The 22,567-nt window shown below is 36.7% G+C and overlaps 1 long non-coding RNA gene across 2 annotated transcripts in view; it reads right to left on the bottom strand.

Moving 5' to 3' along the window:
• The window catches only part of LOC149916608 (uncharacterized), a 61,718-nt gene that overhangs the window by 26,410 nt on the left and 12,741 nt on the right, over window positions 1–22,567 (bottom strand). Inside the window, exons 2-4 of one of the 2 annotated variants that reach the window (XR_016469457.1) lie at window positions 19,507–19,611; window positions 5,845–5,970; window positions 1,712–1,824 (exon numbers count right to left, since the gene is read on the bottom strand). This is a non-coding gene — a long non-coding RNA (uncharacterized LOC149916608). The remainder of the gene's footprint in view (window positions 1–1,711; window positions 1,825–5,844; window positions 5,971–19,506; window positions 19,612–22,567) is intronic. The other variant, XR_016469458.1, reaches the window with a different exon arrangement.

The raw sequence follows: 22,567 nt of genomic DNA, 5'->3' as shown, positions 1-22,567 counted from the left end.
GGAAGTTTTGCTGCAAATTTGAATGGATCTAAGTTGCCAAATGCCAGAAGTTGCTTTTCCAACCCAATAGCCAATGAATAAAAGCAACTGGAAAAATCACTTAAGCAGACCAAGGAGAAGCAAAATGTTCTTTCCATTTCTCTTTATACTCATTGAGAAGAAAAAAAAACAAAAAACAGCTTGCATTCATAAGAACAAATATTGAGGAAAGCACAGTACTTTTCCATTCAGAAACATAGATTCTTTTCTCAAGAAATTACTGACAAGAAGACGAATGCTCATTTGCCTTACTGGAACAGTAGCAGAAAGAATACATGGAAGACCCGATCCAGCAGAATTTGTCACTGTAACTTCTTTAATCAAGAAAACACTTTACACCTGAAACGCAGAATGTTTTTCCAAGATTCAGAACCCGACATCTACAGCTACACTGGTTCCATGAAATATTACAAAGGGCCTTCAATAATATAAAAATACTACTGTCCAGCAGCAGAAACCACAAGTTACCTAGCTGCCAAGTCACACAATTAGGCTTAATAAGAAATAACTGGAATGTTTATTGATAAGATAAAAAAAATCAACAACAAACAAATTAAGGGGAGTAAAGTAGGAATTACAGGGACAGCTGAACAGTCATGATCAGAACATGCACAGATGGCACGCACCGCCTGGGATGGTTTGAGTATGTTACACTTTAGTAAGAATACAAATGTGGTTTATGAATGTGAAGACAGTGTAGGTATAGTATGACAGTCAGGAAAAGGGAGGCAACTGTTCTGCTTCAGTTTAGGATGGAGTTTGCTGAAGTCATTAGTGGGCTTGCCTGTAGCACCAGTGACCATGCAGCCCATGTCCTTTGCTATTGGGTAGGCTTCTCAGTTGTGCTCTGGGTGAGGGAACTTAACTAGTCTGGACTGTGAGCTCTCCCTTTCCACATATTGAAGAATCGCACCTATTCTCACAGTATTTATTACCATGCGTCTTTAAGTATCTATTCACATGTATCAGATAGTTACAGCTATTTAGGTGCTGTCAGACAGCAGTAAGTATGATTTCAAAAAAGCGATGAGGGAAATTTAGTGACTAATATCCCAACATTCGCCCTCTAAGATGGAGTGCTAATGTTTGTAGCCAGTTATTTTGTAAGGTATTTTTTTAGGACAGAGATAGCAGTACTGCAGAGACATTCTATTACACTTATCTATTTAATATGAACATTGTGCTGCCAAGCAAATATGTACTAGCAACAGGAGAATGTTCAGCAATTATTTTCACTTTAATCTGTGAATTTTGATCTATTTGACACTTCCATTCTGTGGCCAGCAGGATCCAATCATTTTTATCAGCACTTCAAGCTCTACAATACGCCACCAAGACTGGAGAAAAATGAGGATGTAAAAGTAATCTGTGCAACAGGTAGAAGTGTTTACATATAGATAGCGTGTTTAGTTTGATAAATAATTCTTCCTGTAGTTGGATATTTTTCTAAATATCTGCTATCAAGAAAATATTCTGAAAGTGCCAAGTTCAATTTCCTTCTTCTAGATACAACAAAATGGACTGAATTTATATGTGCCATATGTATGCCACTGGTTTATTGATATTAAACTCTGAAAATCGCAAAGAAGCCTGGCAAATGAGAGGCTATTTCATTTTAATACAGAAGTGACAGTTCTGTGACCTTTTTATGTCGTTTGTCAGATGAACTTACCAAGCAGCTTGAGAGAAATGACTTCTTAGATGAGAGTCCAGCCTACTGAATGTGGTGACATCTGGAGTTTTCTGTTTTTCCCCATTCATTTGTCTTGAAGAAAAAAAGGACACCTGGAAGTAAGTAAGTAAATAAATAAATAAATTGCAAGTAGAAAACAAAACGGAATAAAACTTTCTGATAGAACTATATTAGTTAATCTGCCCCAAAGATAAGTTGGTCTCTTGTTTCATTTTGCATTTCTGTGATGATCTTAATTTAAATAGGCAATGGTACAGTCTGTTCATGAAATGAAGAAGTATGTTAAGTAAGGAAATATGTAGACACAGCAGTAACAAGGCAACAAGGCAGACTCCTAAATTCACCACTGTGTTTTGTGATTTTTTCCAATCCACTGCTACAGATTAGGAAAACAACAACAAAAGAAAAACCCCACAACTCAGAATTGTTACAAAAGGGTTTTAGAATCATTTTCAAAGTATAGCACTGGTGCATGACATTCAGGCATGCAAACAGTATGGGCACAATACAACAGCTACACTATGCTTATTGGATTTCCTCTAAACTGGGATCTGGTTCAGCTGAAGCCCAGGAATGAGTTCACGCTAGATCAGCATCTGCCCCTAGCTCCTCTGCTTGTGTGACAGTGCAGAAACAGCAAACAGTCATGTCAGGTCAGCAGAGCTGGCCCAGCTTCATCCCTGTGTAGCCACAGGCAGTCCAGTTTTACATAGTGAACAGTAAGCAATTGGGATGAATGCTCCAACACCATAAAGTTGTTTTAAAAATGCAAGAACTTATCAATCAAGCTCTAGAGACTCCCCCAGATATTGGCCTCTACAATTCACAAGACTTGTCAAAGTTCATCTGAAACCATTTTACAAGTTAGAGCCATGCTTCCCTACCAGAACATTTTCAACGTTGTATATATATGAGAATATATACATTTACGTATATACATACATGTATATTATATATACATGAACACATGAATTTGGAAGTAAGTACATATATGCAAACACATGAAAAATCTACAAAAGAAAAGTAACATTCTGGATTGTTTTCCTGTGATCAGATTGATCTGAGTGCATTCTGATTTATAACAAGATACTCTGCCGAAATCACCATTGCAGTAATTAATTAACTTCAGCCAGCTTTAGTTGCTGGCACTCTGCCCTTTTATATTATTAATGAACTAGTTTGTTTTGTTTTCAAGATGAAGTACCTACCATTCTAGTTTGCAATAAGATCAACAACGAATATCCCTTTCCATACCAGGAACATTTTTTGCAAAATCAAAGCCTTCTCCTTTTTCCCATTTTTCATACTTAAAAAAAATTAAATTGCACATGTCCCACATTTACTATCTTTCACAAGAGAGACTTATGGCCTTCTGGCCCCAGTACTCTGAGGGTAGGAGAGAGGGTAGCAGAAGGGGCAGCAACCAGAGGCTATATTTCCCCAGCAGGCAAGTTTCCTCCCTGCCCTTCCAGCCATTTCCATGCTCATGGTGCCACAAAGTACTATAATCCAGTAGAATATAACCCAGTAAAAAAATTACCTTTTTTTCTTTTTTTTCTTTTTAGAAACTAAAAGGGTTTTAGCAGCCTTGCCAGACTAAATCTTATTTTCTAAGGCTCAGGACCTTTGCTGAAGTCTGATCTGGACAGAAATTTTAGAGATTCTTTAAGATTCTTTAAGAACTGGTAAGTAAAATGGGTTGCAAGCTCAATGTTACATAAGAGTATAAAAATAATTAGTGCGAGGTGCCATTTATTTACAGTGCTTGAAAACGTCTGAGAAAAAGGTGGCAAAAATTATAATTACTAATTAACTTCAAGCTCTGTTCTAGATACATTCATTTTAGCTTTGCATGAAGAAAAGCAGAAGCACTCTGTAATGCATATGAAATATATGATCAGTATTACAGATGCAGACTTTTAGATCATGCAGAGGGTGTGTTATCCCTATACTTGACCCTTCACTGGCAAATATGCATTTGGGACAAGTTGCTTCTCCAGAGACAATCTGCATGGCTGGGAGTGGGCCTGATCAACCGAAAAAAGGACACAACTGAAGAGCTTTGTTTTGGTCAATAGACTTTTGCTTTCCGTTTTTCAGAAACACAGAATCTATCCTGATATCCCCTGCCAAAAAAGCATTAGTAGTTGGCTTTGCTCTCCTTTTCAATCAATCATTCGGGATTTGCTTTTTTGGAGGGGGTGGGCAGCAACAACTGCCTCTTTTGAAGCAATGAGGACTTTCATTATCACAAAGATAATGGTTCTGCTGTCATTTTGAATGATAGCAGGTCAGTTTGGAAAAGAAAAGCAACTTCGGGAGAAATGCTGACAAAGAATCCAAATCCAAGTCAATACACTGTCTTAACAAAGAAAAATTACTTTTTAAGGGTAACACCCATTTCATTGAAATTGAATTTATGGATGAAAAGGTGGGAGAAATGATGCTCCTAAAAGAAAACCTTTTTTTTCTACTCAGGGTTGGTTTTTTTTTTTTCTTTTTTTTTCCCACTTTGGCAATGCTTTTGATCTTTTACTATGACATATGACAGAAAGCGCTTGATAGAAAGTAAAATGGTATCAATATGTATGAGGAGTTTCTTTCCATACTCCAGCAGGAAAAAAAAAAAGTAATGCTTTGAGAACTCCCATAGCTGATGAGAGAGATTTGCATCCTCTCAGATGCAGTAACATGGCACCAGTTGGGCTGTGAATAGCAGCAGTTTTTGAGCAGCACTTGAGCATGACTGGTTCAAAAGACTTTAAGCAAAAGTCTTTGCAAAAGATTGGCTGGCAGTCAGCACTTCTCTTACATCTGAATAAAGATGATCTGCATAGTGATTTCTTAGCATTTCTTCCTTTGCTTCCTCTCCTGTCTAGCAATTCTAGACTTTGTTACATTTGTGAATGTGATGACAGGGACTTGATTTTCTTCCTTTTCATGTTTAAAGATGACCTTGATGGTAACACATGTTTCAAAGGTCCCTCAGCTTCGTTTAATATCCAGACCTTTAAGTGTGGTCTTTAATAGCTGTAAAATGTTCTCATAAATTCCAAGCTATGTATTTTCTATATTGTTTCTTTATGGTTCATTCAGTGTGACATTATATCAAAAATTTTAAAAAGGCATTTCCTTCTCAATCACTTCTGAATGAAGTGTCTGAAAAAAGCACTCCTAAAACTTTCTACTTGAGCCATTAATTAATGCATTGCTTGTTACCTGCTGCCGTAGCTTTTGATTCACAGGCACCAGAACAATTCTGTAGTGATGGATGTTCTGGAAAGGCTTAGACAGCGAGGCTGGAATGTGTGCACATGTCACAGTAAAATGAGAAATGACATTCACTTCCAAATGATCTTTATGTGATAATACTTTAAAGAAGTGGTAAATCGTGCTGGATACTGCAAATGTATAAGTAAATACAAGCAATGTACCATGTGTTTTATCAATATTTGCCAGTGTAATTTTAGAATACAAAATCAAAACATAGTATAGTGCTTTATGATGCAAGGAGCATTCTTGTAGATAGCATAAATAACAAACCAAGAATGTCTGTAGCTATGAATAAAGGTGTCCTGAACATCAGAAAGAGCCTGCTGTGAGGGAAAATCAAAAACCTACATGGAAGTAGAAGGAGCTAATGGTAATCAGGCCTTTTGAGATGGAGAGGAATTTAACGGATCTGGTTTTATTTTCACTACGAAGTAAGAAAGATTTAAATATCCACCAACAATTTTCTACACGAGCTGAGTATAACAAGCTGTGTTCTAAAAAGCTTTTTGTTTAATGAACATTTCCAACCATGAAAAAGAAGAAAGAAACCAGTGAGAGATGTGGGGAAACCAGTAGGTGGGGCTACCAAATGGTCTCCATCCTTTTTCTTGTCCTGGAGGAATTTCAGACCTCAGAATACTTGCTTTGGTTTTCCAAATGTCCTGCAGCACTGCTACAGACAATACACTGTCTGTAGAACTTCTGGTTACTCCAAGTGTGTCTACCATAGCAGTTTAGTATATCTGACCCCACACAAAATCAAAACAGAAGCTAAAGAGCCAGGTATTCCTTGAGTCCCACAACAGCATGATAGACATAAATTGAGCTGCAAAACTTACCCAAGAAAGTGGCTGAAAGAGTCTGTGCCGAGCTCTGGGCTGTCACCTTTGGCATCAACCTGCACTGAAGGTGCTGTGGCGGTACCAGCGAAGTCTGCAACCATCATCCTGGGTACAGGTTTGAATCTGCTGAGAGATTAACAACAAAGTGTTCAGCTTGATACAAATGAAAGGAATATAATTGTACCTCCAAGAGGAAAGGCAGTCAGAGAACAACAGAGAAGCCTCAGCTGGTTAATGCCTTCTGTTTTGTTGGTGACCAGAAGCTATAAAACAGCAGGAAAGAGTAACGCTTACTAAACATCTGTTATTTGGCCATCTTCAGTGCTAGCATTGGAGTGAAAAACCCTCCTGAAAAGCTTCCTAGCACCATGACTTTGAGCAGAGGGATGAGGCTGAGTGGATTTGTGAAACTGATCTGGCAGGAGCCCTGGTGCTGCACCTGTGAAAAGGAATAGCTACACCAGACATGGCCAACCCGCAGCTCAGCCTAGCCCATGCTGCCGCCATTGCCTGCCCCATGCCATCATAGCAATGGCTGTGCCTCATGAAGCAGCCTGGTGACTATGTTGAAAAGCAGTGTTTTGTAGCTGAGAATTTGTTCTATCAAACAGTGTTACTGTGCTCGTTGTATCTGTTGTAGTTGCTGTGGAAATAAATATGAAGCATTACTTTCAGAAAGACTCAACCCAAGACTCTTCCTTTTTACTCAGTGTGGCCCAGGCAAGCCATAGAGTTGGATACTCATGTGTACTATGCAGTGCCATGTCTGCCCATTGGGGTCCAGAGAACAGCAAGGAACACAAGCGGTATTAGTAATTAGTAAAAGCATAACCAGATGCCTCAGAGAAGTATCAGGTACACTGATGAACCACAAAGACACACAGGCCATAGTCCATGGGAGCTAAGAAGAGAAAAAGCAATTTCATTCTGTAGCAGGGTTTCAGAATATCTGGGGACAGACATTTCTTTGCTCTCCTCCTCTCATTGATTTCTACACCTTGTATTCTTGTATTTGGCATAATACTATATTTAGGGAAAGAAAACATCCATAGACAGTAAAAGCACTAAGACTCAGTTGCAAGCTGCTAAAATAAAACCAATGCCAGTCTAAAAGGGCAGTGTTGAAAGAAATAACAGATACATGTGAAAGCTGGATAAATCTGGTGAATAACCCTAGCCAGAAAAAAAAACAAACAAACAGAAGATGTTGTCAATGCCACATCTACTTTCTACAAAATTTTATGTTTTTTAGGAAAACTCAAGTACCTGGGTTTTGGTGGTCCACATTAAATGTAACTTTGTTGTGTTGTTGTGTATCACATCAGGGTAGAAAAGTATTACAGAATGCTTGTATTTACTGTATTCTGCTTGTATCTGTCAGTAAATGATAGCATGTCCTATCTAATTAAATCTGGATTTCGTGTGCATCTCTTCATTTATCTACTGTGCAAATAATGGGAGCTAACACTCTAGTATTAAAAACAGATAAAATCACATTTTATATTAAGACAGTGTATGGAAATATATGAAAGTATCATGTGAAACATAATCTCTTTTACGTATTGCATAGAGCTCTGAAATTGATCAAGATGTCCCTGGGAATGCATAAGCAATGGATAAAAAGAGCAAAATCCTCATCCACCAGGGATCAGGCAGCTTCTTGCTGTTCTTTCCTACTGCCTCCTTGATTGAAAATGAGCTTGTTTGGTTTGTTTTCCTCTTGTCATTTCAGTTAGGTTAGCATCAGAAGGCATTATCATAATATAGCCAACTTCTCTCCACTTAATAATTCTAAGACAGGCAGTTGAACTGCACACATATTTCTATTTCCATTTCAGCCTGGAATTTAGCCTTTTGTATTAAGTTAGCATTAATCTAAGGCTTATGTATAACTTTCAGTAAAGTACATGTTATTTTTGCCAAGTAAAATATAAAAAGTGAGGGAAAAGAAAAAAAAAAAAGAAAAACTGTGAACATAGAAAGTTACATATGGACATGTGTTAGAGTCCACAGAGCCACTTTGCTAAAGCAGTCCATATGTGCTTCAGTAACAGTGCAAGGAAGGGAATACAGCTTATGGAGATGTAAAATAGAGATATGTAAGATGGAAAGGTCATGTAGAAAAAATGGTTTGAACAATTACAGTCATTTATGTATATTTACAAACAGAAGAGAACAACATTACCTAAATCCAATCTAACACTATGCTTGTGTATATTCTTCATATATATTGATCGACCTAGGCTGATGCATCAGACTCCCGCATTAATTAACAGTTAATATTTCAGAAAAATTGTGAAAATAAAAATGCTTTTAGAATGACATGTATTTACAGATTTAGTTGTATTTTTCTGAAATAACTCTAATTATTATACTGGGATTAGACTCAAAGTCTGTCTGTCATGAAACCAGGTAAGCATAGTATAGGCACATCTTGAGGTAAGTTACTGAGCACATAATACATCACAGTTATTCCACTGACAGCAATACAGTAAAACATCAGTTTCTGATAAGATGGTCCTTCCAGCCACTGTATCTGTAATTCCAGCACTATGGGCTGTAAGTATCCAATGGAAAATGCCTCCTATACACATTATATCTTTGTGCTTCATGCATCTCATGGCCATCATTTAATTTAGAGCGACATACTTGGAACCTATTCTGTGCCTACTAAAGTCTGAATAATCTTTTCCTCTGAGCCAGCAAGCATTTGTCCCAATCCTTGCTACCTATTACCTCTGCATTTTAATGTGCTTTATTATTACTAATAATCCTCTTTCAGCTCCATTTATGTGCAGACAAAATACATGTAAAACTCAAATTGACATGTTATACATGTTGAAAATGTATATAATATTTTGCACAGCAATAGGTTATCAAGTTTTCCCTCTGCTTTGATCCTGCTGGAAACAAAACATCCCCCACCTTGCAGACAGTTTCTCAAGACAATTCTTGCTTTATTTTCCCACTTCCAGACAAAGAAATGTCAGGGAAGCCAAGGCTGTGTCTTTTTGATAAAGGCACAAAGAGCAAGCACCTGGGCTCTGGGTTTGAAAGCTGTCCTCTGCAGTAGGAGAGCACTTTGATGTGCAACAAAGCAGAAAAAATGTGCATGCTGCTTTCATATGGCGAGTGCTTGGACACATTGAATGAGCAGGTCAAGGTATTGCAGAAGGATGCTGTACCTTAAATTTTCTTCCAGTTTGAAAAATCAGCATGTTCAGAGATGGGAAAATTCAACTCCTTTTACTGTTTTGCTTATCATGTCATTCACACTGATGTAAGTCTGAGGTCTCTGAGGTTAACGGAGATTGTGTGGGGCATAAATGCAGAACTGGGTCCTGTATGTATGTGTGGGATCTTCTTGTTTCCAGACTGGCATATCAATGACAACTATTTGTGAGCAAGGATTTGTTTTATAAATCAAAGGTTTTACTTGTTACAGAGTCATTCAAATATGGTCAGGCTATGTTAAATTTGTAAATAAAGCTCATTAAAATCATACTTTCTTGTTCTTCATGGAAATATGGCTAATAAACCTGCAAAAACTCTGTGTAGGTAAACTTGAGGTAGGCACTCAATACTTTTCTAATGAAGAAGAGGATCGGAACTTTAGATTTTGATGTTCAAACTCACACACCAGCAATACGGATAGTGGCAGGCGTCTCCTCTTACGCTGGTGTCTGCTGCTCTGGGGACCAAAGGTAAAAATTATGTGATGCAGGACTCTGGAAACTGAAATAATAATAATAAAAAAGAACTCAAAAAATGAGGACGTGAACATTGCTTATATGCCTGGAACAATAATTGCTACAGATTGTTCAGATTTTTTAGCTTTTTTTATGAAACAGGCAGATGCACGTGTTCAAAGAACAAAATTATCTGAGAAAAATGAGACCTTAACTCTTTTCAGTCAGTGTTATGTTTTCCCTTGGAGAAGCATAATTATCTGCCAAGTGTGGGATGATTCCTTTGTTTAAATCCTGACTGGCAGCAAAAAAATCTGCTCTCTGCTAAAATTATCTAATTTTGTAGCTGTCTCAACAATATGCCTGCTTTTATCAAATGATGCCCTTTCTTCCTTACTGGTAGAATACTCATTGTGCTCCATAAACAGTCAGTTTGCATTATGTAGATTATTTCACAAGAAAAGTGAAAAGTACGCTTTTGACAGGGATAGAAACAATGAAGCATGCAGAAATCAAGGAAGATCAAACATGCTCATTAATTCACATGGTAAAGAAATAGAGGCATTAACAACACAGTATCTTTCTTGTTGTATGAAGTCCCATAGTTGTCACATGAGAAAAAGTCTCATTTACTTTTCAATAATCAAATATTTAATAGAAATTCTTATGGTTTATATCATATGCTGTAGAGAAAAGTCCTCATTTAGTGTATTACTTTGATGTATTCTTTTATTACTTGAAAGGCCAATTCAATTTGAAGAGTTTTATGAATATTTTATAGACTCAGTACTCTGACTGATGAGAAATAATGCTCTCTGATGTGATAGAGGCTTTGGGCCTCCATCTCTGTTGTGTTTGAACTAAGCCCAGCACAAGAACAGACTGTGGAGACAAAAAATCCAATTGAGCCATTTTCTATATTTCTTTATTTCCTATTTTAAGTCAGGGCATCCCTAAAACAGCTACAGATGCATCCCAAGGGCTCTGTAATAGCTGAGCATATAAGTAATGCAAAGTGATGTCTTTTGCACATCTCCTCTCTGGCCAGACATGCTTTTATTTAGGGTGAACCCAACTCAGGCAACTCCATGTTGTAATCTTTAATTTAGTTCAACCGTTGACTTAGTCCAGTCTAAAACTAGGTTTGATCTTATTTATTTTCTTGCATTAAATTATAAATGTCTTAAAAACTCCTACTCTGTGGTTTAGCAGTTTTAATATTACTCCTTTCCTGGTACACTTGGGTTTGAAGGATAATTATGATATAACCGGTTTAATTAAATTTCTACCACTTCTTTATGTCTACTTATGATTATAATACAGGTGTGTATAGGTGCTGAATTATTTTGATTGTTGATATTTAGTGCCTTTTCTTCACATTGGCCTTTTCCCTGTGTATCCTGCTAAAGAAAAAGGAAAAACTTTATGTAGGATATGGTGAAGAAATATCATGAGCGAAGTAGTACACGTATCAGGGTAGGACAGATGAAAAGTTTGCTCAAAAAGTGATCCATATATGCTCATTTTATACTCTCAGCATCCAAAGCAAATAAAAATGCATGCTGAAATCCAGTTGGAATATCACTAAGACCCAGAGTACACCTACAGATTGCATGTACAGTAATACAATGGATACAGTCTGTTCCATTCTATTTTCTATTAGAAACAAAAAACTCAGCATTCCTATTTGTTCATTCAAGGTCTGTGTTGTCCACATTGTTCAGAAGACTTAGTATGAAGCACTTGAGATGCTGGCCTCAACTGCATTGTAACACAGTTGAAAAATTAATCTTTCATCCTGTTACAGAGCCAACAGATCCATCTAATTTGTACGTACTAAACAAGAAGTAAACCAGTATAAACGGTATAGACAGTATAGAACATATATATGTCCTATTGATGTTTTGCACTTGTGCTACAAAATTATTGATGCTATTGGGTTTGCCCAGCATTGAAATCCCATCATCTGAGCATGAGTGATCACCATAAGCAGAGAGATTGGTGCCTGTATTTTAAGAAGTCATCCTGTTTTCCTCTTGATGAACAGACTGGAGGCTATGCTAATCTGAAGCTGAGGGAAACATCCAAGCCAAATAGATGTGAGGGTTTTTGCAGTTCCGCTCCCTAACAGTTGTCAATGCAAGTAGCCATTAAAAACAGTAAAATATGGTAAAATCAGTGAAAAACGGGTAAATCTGTACAATAACATGGGCGTACTGTGAGAGAAAGGGAAGGAGGAGGAGAAACAAGATTTTAATCATTTGTGTCTGTCCTCAAGGTAGAGACATACTTTGTGCCATTCAATAGCATGAAGATGATGTGTTTCAATAATAATCTTTAAGATAGTGGTATGAAATATAAACTAAATATTGATTGTCTGAGCCCTACAATTTGATAAGGAAATTAGTTTCTGTTTTATTTGGTAGGAGGTCTTAGTTTGCTCCAGAGAAGAGGATATAAAGACACAATATTACACTGTTACACAGATTTGGTGTTCAAGTTAGGTGCTAAATTTCCTTTAATAAATATGAATACTTGAAAAAAACCTATACTCTGTTAAAAACACAATGGCAAACTCATTCCTAACCTTTTAGCTTATCGAAGACTGACACAGAAAGGAGCCTCTTGAGCACATAAAGCAGAAGGGATTTAACTCCTGTTTACATTTTTCCTGAAAAAAAATTATTAAAACCATGCTTGAGTAATCATTTTTAATGAAAAAAAAGTATCTCTGTGAGTTAAATCCTCATCATATGCCTGATGTTGTGAAATAAGTGCATCTCAAGACTATCATGCCTGATTACTGAACATTTTCACAACATCATTATTAAGGCAAGAAGCTTTTTTTGCGTGTGCTGGTTAACCGTCACACTGCTGATTTGTGAATGTATGCAACTCTTTGATCTTTTTCTCATACCTTCTTCTGATATCCCTTTTTATGCCTCACTACATAGGCATAGAGCCATATTTTCAATAGTGTTTGTCTCCCATCCCTGCAATCCCATTACTTAATGTTAAAAATAGTGAGGGACCTGCATGGTGGGGGTGGGCAGTAGAGCAAGAGGAAAGGGAAATCTGATACATAGCAAAGATTCTTTCAGCTCAGCTGAAGGGCAGAGATGTTTTTAGGATTCTGTAATCCACTCACAGGTAAGATCAGACTTAGACAGACAGACCAAACCAAGGCAGTCCAACAAAAACCAAACCTCAAAGAAATTTTTGAGCCTCTATGTCCCAGAATCTTCAGTATTCTTAGGCACTGTTACTCTACAAATTTTATAAAGCAGAGAACAAGAAGCAAAGCCACGTGTCTGCCTTTTTACTGAGTTCTGCATTATGCTTTCTTGTCATAAAAAACAGCTAAGTCTAATGACTGTAGCCATCTTACAACCTGCAGGCCATTTTTGGCCTCCAAGCTGTGAGGAATGTATAAATAATCCAGAAAAAAAGGCAATCCAGAGCAGGATGCAAGATCTGCTGCAGCTGCCAGCTATCTTGTCTGTGCCCCAGTTTTGGGCAGAAACACCTTTATGCTTGTGCTGGATGTGAGAAGTACTTGAAATAAAGTCATCTCTTTGGATAATAATAATGTCATCAATGAAAATTTTCATAAAAGCATTCCACTTCACTGATTTCATGGCATTCAAAATCTACTTAGAGAGCACCTGAATTTAAATAAGACTCAATCTGTGTCAACTTTTAAATAATTTCTTGTTCTTCAAGATACTGACAACCTGATACCAGAAATTCTGCATCCTTTTATCTGTCTTGAGCAAACTTTATACAACTAGAAGTCACTTTCCCATTCTAGCTGCTAAAAAAAAAATAAAAAAGATTTTAAAACAACAATTATACAAAGGACATGAGAAGTTAGAAGAAAAGCTCTGGATTCTCTGGCTTCAATCACACTGTTCTCTCAAAAGCTTACTGAATGTTATTGCACTCAAACAGAGAAACATCATACCTTCTTTTTTTCTTGTCCTGTTGATATTATACAGGAATAACAGAGCAATAAAATGGCAACCATGTCCTTTTGGGTTTGGAACTGAATACCCGAAATAAACCAAATTTATAAAGAGTTGAAACCCACTAAATAAAATTGCTGATTAATTAGAACTTTTCAAGGATTTTCTTCCGATCTGAAAGCATATCCAAGTCCAAAATCCAAATTCAGATCAGCATATACTTTTTTTTCACATGTCTGTGTGCTTTGGTGTATTTCAGACTCCTGATGATCCAGTTCCGAAGCTGGCACAGCAGGGGCAACATTAGGCCAATTTTTCTTGCAGCTTTGTGGGCCTGGCTCTAATTTCCCTGGAAAACAAAGTGCAGAGAACAGCAAGAAAGTTCTTGTACCAGCTACACACACACTCCTATCTAGATGAGGCCTCATGAGTCAGTACTTCTTACAGGCAATACATGCGACTGGTTAAGCTAGTGCAAAAATTTTGCTGTGAAGCATAATATTTTGATGATATATTTAAACACAGGAACTAACCAGAATAGGAAATTATAAAAAATATAATCTAAAATAATTTTATCTCAGCCAAGACACACTTATTTTATAACTACTGGAAAAACCTTAGATGTCTCTGTATACTGTGCTGTAGACACATATAAAAAAGATGGGAGAGCTCTCTGCATTAAACTTCAATCACATGCCTGTAGTCCAGCTGTAGGAACCTCTTTTTCAGTATTTCCAGCTCATTTTCAGCAGAATTTCATCAGAGGTTTCTACAAGTCACTGACCAAGGTGCAAAAGAGGAAACCCCTTGTCACAACCCACCAGTGAGCCATGAGTGTTCTCAAAAGCACTCACATGCTCTGACAGCAAAACTGGAGTTGTGGTGAGAATGGGAGTGCCAGCTCAGTATGTATTTTGCAGAACAACTGCAATCCAGTACAGAAGAAATCATGAGCTAAATTAATTGATATTCTTAATATGTATTTGGTATTTTGTGATTTATAAGCCCATGGAAACACAAGAATTAGCACTTATTAGCAGTGTAGGAGGAAGTAGTTACCTTATCTGAGATAAAATGGATCTGGGAGAAAGGGAACTGTCCTGCAAGTCTGTAAGAAAAGATGGAGGTGAGCTGCAGGTTAAAGGACAGGCACTACAGACAGAGATAGCATTCAAAAGTAAATAAATAAATAGTAAACTAAAATTTGTAAAGTCATAAACCATGAGCAAGAGAAGGAACTGCATTTCTAAGCAATTTGGAAGAAAAAGAGAAATGAATCCAACCCTTCACTCCTTAAAGCAAGGAAGTTAGAAGTGGTTTATAGTTTTAATACTGAAGACTGGCAATGATAGTAAAAATTAAAAGCAAACTGGGCACTCTGCTCTTTATCATTCTCCCCAGATAAAATCATAGAAGATATCTATATGTTGTTTACTATCACCTGGTTTTCTACAGCGTATAAATACAGCTAACTAAAATACGGATGGCCAATCATAGCAGAATGGTGAAGCTAAGCACAATCAATTCCCTGCTGTTGGCTGCAGCCCATTCATGGTGGTGTCAGAGTGCATGGAATTTCTTTGTGCAGTGGAAAGGGACAGGTTGTGCCTCAGCAGTGGACTTTGCAATCTTCCTGAAGCCATGCTATAATGACATATTGATGGAGAACTTTCTGCAGACTTCAAGGACTCAGATCTTTATTGAAACCATCATGCAAATTGAATGCAATGCACTCTTCACTTGGTGGGTTCAATAATGAACAGAAAACAACAACTTTGTTTGTCTTAAAGTAATAATGAGCAAACTCCCAAATCTCTATATATGGATTCAAAAGCTGAAACACTTGTGCATAGGTAGAAAATTCTCCTGGTCTTGGACTTATACAGAGCACATACTCAGTGCTGGAGTGTTCTCATTTATTTCTTTCCTGGTAAACAGTAACACCTGCTGGGTGCACATTATCATAGTGCAAGAAGCAAAAACCTTTACTGCTGTTTTCTACTTAAGCAATAAATGATATGCTTGCCATTCACATTTTACAAACACAGAAGCTTGTTACAGAGAACTGAAGTGTCTTGCCTAAGGTCACACAAGATTTACTTAGTCTCAGGCAGTAATCATTTAACTCAGTCATACAGAAGAATTTGCATATCAGGTAGCAGCTATTTAACATGAAATATGTCACAAAGCAAAGAACAAAGACTCAGCAACACTGTCATCATCATTCAAAGGAAAGACATCTTAAAAGGGTGGTGAGCCCTCACAAACTGAAGTTCTGCAATAAAGGGGCATTTTAGCAAGACAAGGTCAGAGGCTAAATATGAGTTACAGAAAGCACAGAGAAAAGTGTATGGAAAACTCATCAGTTTGCAAATATAAGTGGTTATGTATGAGTTACATCACAGGTTTCAGATTCTTATCTGTCCTGGCTTCAGACATAGGAAAAATAGTTTTGATTTCTGACTTCATGTTGAAAACATGTAGAATTCCCCTTTTTGTATGATTTTGAAGTGAAAACCAGTCTTATGTATTTCAAAATAAAAAAGAAAAAAAAAAAGAAAAAAAGAAGGATAGCTAAAACTGTGAAGTTTAAGAGCAAAAATAAATTTTTGAGGAGACAGTATGTGTCAATACATGTTTGACCTTAGCAAACCTTTACTGAACATATAAACTTGAGAATTTAAAGATTCCTCCTTCTGTAAATTAGCAAATCCACACTGAGAAAATGGAAATGCAACAAGCCATATAATCATGACAACGTGGAGTCATACTGAAAGCTAATAGCCAGAAGCCATCTGCAATCACAGGCTGTAAAGCATCCTTTCCTTAAAGCATACTGAATAGTTCTTTACTGTAAGTGCATAGACCTTAGCAAGACGAGGTGCATCTTGGAAGCAATAAACAACACTCCTGTAAAAAACAAAGCAAAACAAAACCTATTCTTCCACAGAGCATTGTTTCACAGTTATGTACAAGGACATCCAGTATATAGACTGACCAAAAGCTGTTCTGAAGGCGTCACAATTATTGCAGATTTGAAAGCCAGTAAAATACCTTTGGAAGATTCTTTATAAATGGTACCAACAGAGATTTCTCAATTAAGAAAGCAGTTTGTAATCTAACAGCCAGCTTTTCTTAACCTGCTTTTATTCACTTCATATAGCCTTTTTTGAAATGTATTGTTTTCTATGTTACTAACAAAGTATTTTGAGATTCCAGATAATTGGGTCATACAGGCACGAGTATGTGCTTTGAACTTCATTATTCCAACTGATGTGTGAGCTTGCAATTTGATGGTCAGATGCACAGAAATAACTGGTGTTTATATTCTCCCATGAAATTTTAATGAGTGCCAATAAACAGCTCAACTAGAAAACTTATTATTGGTTTTAAATTGATTTACATTCTTTTCAAGACCATGTTTTTAGTGCCCTCTCATACTTTATAGTATTTTTCACTACTAGAACTTAATTCTTCTAATAAGAAAAAAAAATAGCATGTGTATTCAAAGATTAATTTCACTGCAGAAATGCTTCATCTTCTAAAGCTGGGATAAATTGCAATGAAATACAGCTTATTTTCTAGACCTAATACCTTCTTAGAATAAGAAGAAATGGAACCTCCAATTAGTATGTTGGTGATCCACAGGAATAGCTACACTTTTTCAAGCACTTTCAAACTTTGCATGAAGCACTACTGGCTTCTCTGCCAAAACAACAGGTGTCTTTATTACTAAGGAGGAAGAGAGCCAAAGAAAGGAAACTGCAGGAACAACACTGCAAGTAAAATAATACTTAAATTGACATTTAATTAAATGTTGTATATTCAATATACGAATCTTGTGATGTCTATGAAAATCACTTTTGTCAGGATCTATAGGGAGACTGGCAGACAACGCCAGTAAAGCAACGTATGAGAATTTTTCTAGAGTCACATCTAAACACTACTCTGCAGCAGCATAAATGTGATGATGGCTGTAATCTTTTCAAATTACACTCAGAAAAATGAGGAAAGCTTTTCAACGTGCTTAATGCCATAACACTAATACCAAAATGTGTTGTTTGGTACAGGTAATTACACTCTAGTTCACAGCCCCCAAATATCTATTTGAATTCATTCTCAGAATTCTGATTTGAGTCAAGCTGGTCCGACCTCACAGCTCATAAATGCATCCATGACTCGTCTGAACTGGCCTCATCACTATATAGCATGAAGGGATTTTGGTGCTTTTTATCTGTTTGTTCATTTACTTTTTCCTGGCTGTTCTCTCCAGGACAAATGTATGTTTTGTTAAATTGGTTCATTTAGAAATGGCTTGGAAAGCAACTGAATTGACAGCAACAGTGCTTTGTTAAATTTATTTGAACAACAAACTATTTTGATTTCTTGATTATGAATAAATGGTTATAGACTTTTATCAGTCAATGCCACTTCTGCACTGTCATAACTCAGAGAAAACCATGGAGCTTGCTGAGTACAGCTCAGCTGAAGAACTCAGTCTTTGCTGTATTTGTGAGCTCAGACTATTGGTGATTTTTAACTGAGCTTTTGTTAAGTCAAGGAAAGTTCAAAAGCAGAATGATTTTTTGTCACATAGAGTATCCTTGTGCAAATTTGAAGCTAAATGCATGTAAGTGGAAATACAAAGACCTGTCACAGGTGGATTATACTGAGCACAGGAATGCAACATCTTTTTTTTTTCCTTAATATACCAGAAAATAATCTTTCAAAGTATTCAGAAAAAAAGTTCAAATTATTCATTGGGGCATTTCTAGATTCAGTCAGAGAGTTCAGCTTTGCTGAGCTGTATAAAACTGAACAAGCAGTAAGAAGACTCAAGGAGGAATTATACCAATTATGCATTTGATGAATCTGAAGCATTAGAGATGGACACAACAAATGTTGTGTAAAAGCAGGTTCAGGGCTGCCTAAATCACATCTATGGGACCGAAGGACCCGTGCAAGCCAGACAGCACTTGTGACACTTGGCTGATTCCTACATAACTCCACGAGGCCCTTGCAGGTCGTTAGTTTCCAAATGTTGAGCAAAGTTGACAGCAAAGAGGTAGAGATAGAGATGGTATTTCTACCCATCAGTTTCAACCAAGTATAATCTTATTACATACAAATGCACTTTACATAGCATTTTTTTAAAGGCAAGCATGAATTAGAAAGTCACCCATTTAGGATTTCTCTCTGCTTCTTTTAATCAATATAAAAATTAACTTAAAAAAACCTTAGAAGGAAGACTTTGTGCAAGTGATCACTAGTGTCATCAGAAGAAAGACCTACAACAAAAAAAGTGGGCTAATGTCCAAAATGTCTACCAGCTTCTTCAAAGAAATGCCTTGTTTCATTATCACCTCACTTTCCAAAAATAACATGAGGAATTTTTCTCTCTAGCCAGGGTATCGTGCAAGTTATCATTCATGAGAATGCCACCTGACAGCTCACCAAGCACACCAGTATGCATACTGAATGGAGCAAGCTCTTTTTTTTTTTTTTTTTTTGAGTATTTTTCAAGTGAATGAGGAAAAAGCCTTAGGAATCCTTTTGAGAGTGCTCTGTTTGCACACACCCAATACAATGAAAATGTTGTATACATTAATATTTACAACCTGATTATAATGTTTGTGTTATAGGAGTCACTAATATGATAAAGGAATTTAGAGTATTATCTTTTTGCCACTAATGTGGGATGTAATCTGTTTTCAGTCACTGCTTTAGCCTAAAATATTTACAATTGAAATTAGAAAATAATTCTTTATTTTCTGTAACAATTTGAAAGAGTAGGAAAAGTGACATGGCTTCTTATCTACTTAGGAAAGCAGGAATGACAAGTAAATAAGGGTGCTGCTTAAAAATGTATCCTTAAATAAAGGGATAGCAAGAGAAAAGGTGACCAAGAAAAATCAAACTGAGCATAATATATAGAAGAATATAACCAGGATGGAAGGACAAGCTTATTGCAATATGCAGTATATCTTATTAAAATATTGTCTTACCTCATTTTGCCAGCTTTCAATGTATTTTTATTTACTCATCCACAGCTAAAACTCACTTTCTGTTTCCATCTACTTACTCCTTGTGTTCCTTTTTCTTCAGTCTATCTAAAACGGAATGCAAATGTAAAATTAGTAGTTGAATGACTATTAAATTATTTCTAACCAAATAACTTCTTATTCAAATTCAAATTTCTAACTAGATTATTTCTTCTCCCCCACTTACTGTAAGTTAGGAGAAAATTGGCTGCTTTAGCTGCACTTATAGGTCTCTTCTTAAGAAAGATCTGTTTAGTTCATATATTTGTTAAAAGCGGATGATGGTAGCTTACTCTCTGAAAAGCCTCCTGCTTCAATTAGGATTTTCAAGAAGAGTGATACTATCACCAGTGAATAAGGATTTTCAGTGTTGACTCAAAAAGCATGTAGATACTTGAACTGAGAAAGCTACTGGTACACGACAAGATTAATGGAATCATAACATTTGCGATTTATGTTATCTGAAATTAATCCAAGAGCAACAGAGCCCGTCCTCCTACCAGAAGACTTCCCACAAGAGAGCCTCAAATTCCATCATCCCAACCACTTTTAAATGACTCCCTAGTGACATTTTATGTAATTTAACAGGATGCCACATGAAGATCTGAGCTGTCCCTATGAATCAGCCTAAATTTCCTGGGGCTTGCTTTCATTCTATAGATAAGAGGTCATCCTAAACAAGTTTCCATGGTTACTACCAGCAACACACCTACTGATACCAAACACCTCCTGTGAAGCTTCCTATTGGCATTCTCCTTTTCAGCATCTTCAGTGCTCTGCTGCAGTGGACAATAAGTTAGGCACTGATAAGGGAAATGTTGCAATAACCAGAAAGATTAAAAGAAATTTCTTTAAGAAGGAAATTATTTTTATGTTTGGAAAAAACAAAAAAAAAATTACTAGGCGAGACATGTACCCTTCCAAGTTTTTATTACTCATGAACACAGTAGTATGTTCTGATCATTCATTTTAGACAGACTCAAAATGCTTGTTTGGCAGAATTATTGCTTTACGTAACAGTTTGTTATTTTTGTTTTGATTAATGACTTTGCTGGTTTCTACATAGTAACAGTTCCTGCAGCTGCAACGGAGAAAGAACCTTTTTTGGAAGTGCTGTTACCTTCTGGTAAGAAAATGACTGTCCTGCCAGTGTGTTTTAAAGAATCCAATTAAATATTGTCCTAAAATAGAAAAGTGCCCAATGCAACTTTTTAGTAGGAAAAATTTTTCAAGAATTCTGTTCTTGTTTTTCTACTTAATTTGTACTACATTCCATGTGACTGTCCAGACAAGATAAATTGCTTTTGTTTGAAATTAATTTACGGTATAAACACATTCTCACTAAATATTTTTGGAAGCACTCATACTTCCACACTGCTCCTTTCTCTAGCTCAGTTTTTACAGCTTTCAGTTTTTCTGACTTACTGCAGTAGAAGAACACTGTTCACATGGCTTTTACTGCTTGATCTTTGCCATTTACAGAATTTGGTCACAGAACAAGGATGCATGAAAATATAGCTTTGTGTCACAAGCATATAAACCAAATTGTAGTCTTCAGATAAGGAAACTGAATAAACTTTGACTTGTACAAAGCTGAACACTGCTGTGGTTTTTCTGTCTAAACCAAAAGCAGAAAGCTGGCAGATCTCTGAATCCACAAGATGAGCTTCTTTGAAATGTGATGGACAAACACAACACTACTTCTTCAGCAGTCTCACACAGCTTACCAAGTAAGAGGCAGAAGAACATTTCTAACCACGTACAAGCTTCCAATCCCACCTGCACTTCAAATAAACTGGATTAGGGCAGAAGAGCATTAGGCAAAATTCTGGAGTTTCCATACTTTTTTAAAAAAAGACATTTGTCTTCAAACCTTTAGCTTTCCTATGGAAAACAAGAGGAACTAGGAAAACAAAACATTTAACTGCCAGGTTATCATCATGCTTTGAATGAAAAAACTGGAAACCAAGACTTCAGAACTTTTTTTGGAAATCTACAGCAGAAAAGAAGCTGCTTTTGTTTCTGATTGCCAAAATGCAGAGCTGCAAAAGCTTTGTAAAAAATGCATGGGACAAAAAATGCTGAAGTAGCAGCGGATGTTGAGAGAGCATGTGCCAGAGATTTGTATTGAATTTTATGAAGTAGACACATGGATTCAGTTACATTATGTGAAAAGATCTTGGCACAGAGAAACAACTGTAAACAGCCAAGGAATACAGTGCAGAAGAGCCAGGAGGACAAAGTCTTTCAAATGAAGGTAGAAAGTGAAAGGAAACAAGATCTGAGAGTTGTGGCATGTTGTATCCTGTAATAAAGGATAGGGAAAGTAAAATTCTCAAAGCATTCTCTGAAGAAATCCAGAGCTTAGTGTCATATTCCAAAAACAAATCAGAAGAATCTGTGTACAGGAAGGTTAGCAGCCAGTCTGTTACTATAAACTCATTTGGTTTTGTTTTTAAATCCTATTATTGTGGGTTTTAGTTGCTGGTTTTCTTGCTTGTTTGCTTCGCCTTCTTCTTTAAGAAGAAACTTTTCACTTCATTGGACCAAAGACAACTTCATTAGAGACATTTAAGAAATGGATAGGACAATGTACAGAAAACACCATGGGCTCTTCTACTGAAGCATGGGTAGAGAGGATACAGCCTTCCCGTCAGAGAGCCAGCCCACACTTCAACAGCTTAATCTCTCCATTTTGTATCAGCCTTGTGGTTGGTGGGGGTCCCACTTTCACTTGTACACTCTTGCTTGTTGAACGTTCAGTTTGACTTTCACACTTTGTGCCAACATTTTCTTCTTTTCCAGCTTCTGGCTGCTATTGAACAAGTGAGGATGTCCCAATGCTCAGCTCTTTCCCAAGCTTTCTGGCTTTGGATGGAGGTGAGAGGTATCCTGCATAATTTTTCTCTTGCATAGATCTTACTGACAGAGTGATTAGTTGCAGTACTCTTTATTACTGCTCAGAATGGAGCAAGCCAGAACAACCCTTTATTTGTTTGAAGATTTAAATTGGTTTGCGAGTTTC

The sequence above is a fragment of the Phasianus colchicus genome, chromosome 10 (assembly GCF_987193195.1).
Source record: "Phasianus colchicus chromosome 10, bPhaCol1.hap1.1, whole genome shotgun sequence".
In the NCBI taxonomy this organism is placed as follows: Eukaryota; Metazoa; Chordata; class Aves; order Galliformes; family Phasianidae; genus Phasianus; species Phasianus colchicus.
Note: the sequence above shows the minus strand (reverse complement) of the source record. Positions and strands in the feature narration are given on the sequence as shown.